A 5,141-nucleotide genomic window follows, 5' to 3' on the forward strand; every position below is an offset into this window, starting at 1 on the left:
CTAGGAATGGCACACGGGCAATCCTCTTTCATGCCTAATCTACGTCGATACTCCTTTCGGCTGGAGGCTTGAGCGATGTAGGCGTACGAATGCCATCCAGTAGCTTTCGTAACTATTTTTTTTGGCCTGTGTAGCGATATTTCAGTATTCATATTAAAGAATGATTGCTCATTCCTGCATATCACAACTCTAGGGTGCTATTTCCGGCCTCAAAACGACGATTAGACTCTCCTAGTACTGTTCAAGTACAACAATCTCCATCCATTTCTTGGTTTAAAGTCTGCGCAAAAGTTTAAGGTCGGCACACACGAGGGGACTAGTCCCTGCGACTAGTCCCAGCGACCAGTTTCATGCGACTAGTCCCTTCGTGTGAACTACACATTTCTGTGGTCGCAGGGACCAAAATTTGGTCCCTGCGACTGGTCGCACGAATTCAAACTGGTTTGAATTCGTGCGACCAGTCGCAGGGACTTGTCGCATGAAACAAATGTTTGTCCCTTCGTGTGAACTGTTTGTGCGACCAGTCCCTGCGACTGAACGGTAAATAAGCCAATCACGGGTCAGTATGATTTGTAAACATTGCAGTTTCTATGAATTTTCCGTGAATTCTAGATTTCTACAACTGAAGAATAAAAAACTACTTCTAGTTTTGTAAACATATGCAGATGCCTTGGAGCCGTTTTGATGGAATTTTTACCCTATTTGACTCTGTGTCTGTTAAAAATAAAAAACAAAAACGGAACACGTAAAAGCATGAATAATCCGACTAAGTGTAGTTCATTTGCGTTGATGTTTAATAGTACTACAATGAAAAGTTACCAAATTTTCATTGTTTTCGTGTAACGCCCCACACTAAGAAACATCTTTTGCCTCTTAATTTTCCTATGTTCTTGTACAATCGAGTGCCCTCGTGTGAACGCCTTAAGGGACTAGTCCCTGCGACCGGTCCCCTCGTGTAAACCCTTCAAAGACTTGTCGCCGGGACTAGTCGCACGGACTAGTCGCAGGGACTAGTCCCCTCGTGTGTGCCGACCTTTAAGGTCGGCACACACGAGGGGACTAGTCCCTGCGACTAGTCCCAGCGACTAGTTTCATGCGACAAGTCCCTTCGTGTGAACTACACATTTCTGTGGTCGCAGGGACCAAAATTTGGTCCTTGCGACCAGTCGCAGGGACTTGTCGCATGAAATAAATGTTTGTCCCTTCGTGTGAACTGTTTGTGCGACCAGTCCCTGCGAATAAACGGTAAATAAGCCAATCACGGGTCAGTATGATGCGTGACTTCCGGTATTTGTAAACATTGCAGTTTCTATGAATTTTCCCTGAATTCTAGATTTCTACAACTGAAGAATAAAAAACTATTTCTAGTTTTGTAAACATATACAGATGTCTTGGAGCCGTTTTGATGGAATTTTTACCCTATTTTACTCTGTGTCTCTTAAAAATAAAAAACAAAAACAAAAACGGAACACGTAAAAGCATGAATAATCCGACTGAATAAGTGCAGTTCATTTGCGTTGATGTTTAATAGTGCTACAACCTTTAAGGTCGGCACACACGAGGGGACTAGTCCCTGCGACTAGTCCGTGCGACTAGTCCCGGCGACAAGTCTTTGAAGGGTTTACACGAGGGGAACGGTAGCAGGGACTAGTCCCTTAAGGCGTTCACACGAGGGCACTCAATTGCACAAGAACATAGGAAAATTAAGAGGCAAAAGATGTTTCTTAGTCTGGGGCGTTACACGAAAACAATTAAAGTTTGGTAACTTTTCATTGTAGCACTATTAAACATCAGCGCAAACGAACTACACTTATTCAGTCGGATTATTCATGCTTTTACGTGTTCCGTTTTTGTTTTTTTTATTTTATTTTTAACATACACAGTCAAATAGGGTAGAAATTCCATCAAAACGGCTCTAAGACATCTGTATATGTTTACAAAACTAGAAATAGTTTTTTATTCTTCAGTTGTAGAAATCTAGAAGTCAGTGAAAATCATCATTAGAAACTGCAATGTTTACAAATACCGGAAGTCACGCATCATACTGACCCGTGATTGGCTTATTTACCGTTTAGTCGCAGGGACTGGTCGCACAAACAGTTCACACGAAGGGACAAACATTTGTTTCATGCGACAAGTCCCTGCGACTGGTCGCACGAATTCAAACCAGTTTGAATTCGTGCGACCAGTCGCAGGGACCAAATTTTGGTCCCTGCGACCACAGAAATGTGTAGTTCACACGAAGGGACTAGTCGTATGAAACTGGTTGCTGAGACTAGTCGCAGGGACTAGTCCCCTCGTGTGTGCCGACCTTTAGGGGATAATATGACGTCACAGACTAACGCGCAGCCATTTCGCACTTTGAGTAATGGCGACGTTGAATCGAGGAAAACAAGTCTAAAAAAACAGACTTCCACTTCGACTTTTCATTCCAAATCTCGTGGGAGTGGTAAGTAACCGGTAAGGAATCTAAAAAGTGAAAAGTCTGGCCAACGCTAAATTTGGTCTCACTAGCACTTTAAAGGCCCATTTTCATCCGAGATCCTTTGCAGTCGTTTGTTTTTGTTCGTGAATCGCGCTATTGTTAAATGGCGAACACTGATAGTCATTCACAAACACTATTAAAAAGAAAAACAAAGATTTGCTGAAGAACGCAGTAAACAAATTTGCAGCTAAATATTTGAGACTGAAAAATCATAAATCGAGTCTATGTATAAAACTTGTACAAAGCTTACTTGATGTTGAAGGAAATTGTTCGGTTTCAACACTAAATAAAATATAAACAAATTACCAATATTGGCCAAAACGGATTTACTTTGCGCATTTCAATTATAGAATAATTACTTGTACAAATGAGATCGCTTACATACATATCTCAGGATCGCAAGTAAAAATCAGTCAAATAATTATTCTTACCTCGAAAAAATCTCCCCAGAATCTCTAGTTCCATCGTAGGAACAATGCAATAACATTTCTGCAAAAGCACTGTCTGTAGTGTTACCGAAACCCATTGTTGTTTTCCTTGCCCTCCATAAATCATACACAGACTCTCGAAGTCGAATAACCTTTGCCGAGCTAGGCAGACTCGGCCTTCCTCAAGACCACTTCTTCGGCGGCATCAACTTTTCAAATGACGTTTTTCACCGTCACACATGTAAGAATTAAAAACTATTTACTGATATGGATACTACGATAGTTTGTTGTTCGCACATGATTCAAGATGGAACTTTGAAAGCCCTAATTAGTAAGATGAAAGAAGATATGAAAGCGATTCCGCAACTTCGAGGAAAATTGCGTATTTTTCATAATGAAAAATGATCTGGGCGCGCAAGGCATCTCGGTTGAAAATGGGCCTTTAAACAAAACATTTGAAAGTGCCCCAGACACGAAAATTGACCATTTTATTTGGGGCTAATTCTTTCACAGAATGTTGAATTGGGTCAAGTTAAAACCCTTTTAGCAATTAAAAACTCAAAACAAACCCTCGATGACCAATTTTACCGCTTCGAATTCGTCCAAAACTCGTCCGCCATTGCTGAAAACATGTTCCAGCCGAACCCGCAATTGTACAGAAAACGTCATCATGACATCAAAGGCTCAACAAACTTATGCTTTGCTTTGTCACAACTCTCTTTCTTCGCTGCAAAGAGAATCACACTTATTACTTTTTTGAGATCTGTCTCGTTGTCAGTCGTAAAATGTCGACTTTGTCTGACGATGAATTGTCCCAGAAATCATCTGAAGCTTCTGTGGATAGTATTTCGCCGGCAAACGATGAATTGTATTTTTGCTTGTCGTAGGGGATTTTCCTTTTTTGGAAGAAATGATCGAGTGATATGTAAAAATTTTTTTCGGAAATGGTTGATTGTGTATCAAAGCGGATATTGGGAGTTTGTGAAAGCCATTTCTAAGCCATTAATGTGTTTTCCCCGATGCATTTGGTCAATGATCTCATTAACCCTTTCCTGCGTGTTTTTTACTATCGGTGCTGTGAGAGGTTAAAGTGAACTCTGATGTTGAGTTGCACTTTAGCCTCTTTTGTTTTTTCTGTCTTATTTATGATGACTATCGTTGTGTTGCTTCAGTGAGGTTTAATGCAGAGTTTGTTTCAACTCTTTTAGAGCCATGACCTCATTGCGTTACAAAGTATTTCTTTGGCTTAGAAACAGTCTGCAAGTTGTGTTATGACAATTTTCCAAGTAGCTTTGAAGGGTGATAGAAGACTGAACCGGTGGCATTCAGTTTGATATGAGACGGAAGTGGTTCTTTGCTTGGTCCTTGAAAGGTGTAACGGAGGCGCATTCGTCTTGCGAATAAATCTCGCAAAAGTTGGCCTGATTTCACATTCGTTTGTCACTGGTGTTGAGATGAATTTGAGACCCTTTGATAGCACGCTGACTTGGCTGTCAGATGGTTGATAGTTTGAGAGGTTTTTTCGAGAAATTTTCATTTTCTCGGTTTTTTGGCTGCAAGCCTACATTTTAAAGTGTTTCTACGCTCTAGGTGTCTTAAGCTGTTTGTTCTACTTTCGCTGATATTAAAGCCAGCTTTTTTTAGCGTCAGATCACATAATTATATTTTTCATCTCTTTTGTATAAAAGTGAGCTCTTTGAGGTCAGAAATCTCATTCCTCAATTCGGCTGTTTTATCATTCTTATTTACAATGTTCACCGAGTACTTTCCTTTGTGTAAGGTATTCTGCCAGAGAGTTATTAAAGGTGGATATTGATCAGCGTATATGTAAAAGTGAGAAAACCCGTGGAGGTTCGTAGACTTCACTTTGGTCGAGATCGCACTGAGGACAGTATTTCTTGTCCCTTCTTTTGAACGGTAGGCACTGAACCCGACAGAATTCTTTGCCTAGATCTTTCAAAGTACAAAGTGTTTCGTCAGTTGTGGGCTTTGGATCACTGTTATCAAACATCTTTATTGACGACTTTAGTGTCAGACAATCAAAGAAGAGCGTTCGAATCCTAAAAGGAAGTCAGATTGTTATGAAATGCTCAGATAATAAAGTATACGAAACGATTTGATATTTACCCAGTGAGTCGGCTAGGTCCACAGCTGACAAATGACTTACATAAGTATTATGACATCACTATAACGTATTTATCAGCGGATAAATTAACTTAATGATCAAT

This window comes from Stylophora pistillata, chromosome 10 (genome assembly GCF_964205215.1).
Source record: "Stylophora pistillata chromosome 10, jaStyPist1.2, whole genome shotgun sequence".
In the NCBI taxonomy this organism is placed as follows: domain Eukaryota; kingdom Metazoa; phylum Cnidaria; class Anthozoa; order Scleractinia; family Pocilloporidae; genus Stylophora; species Stylophora pistillata.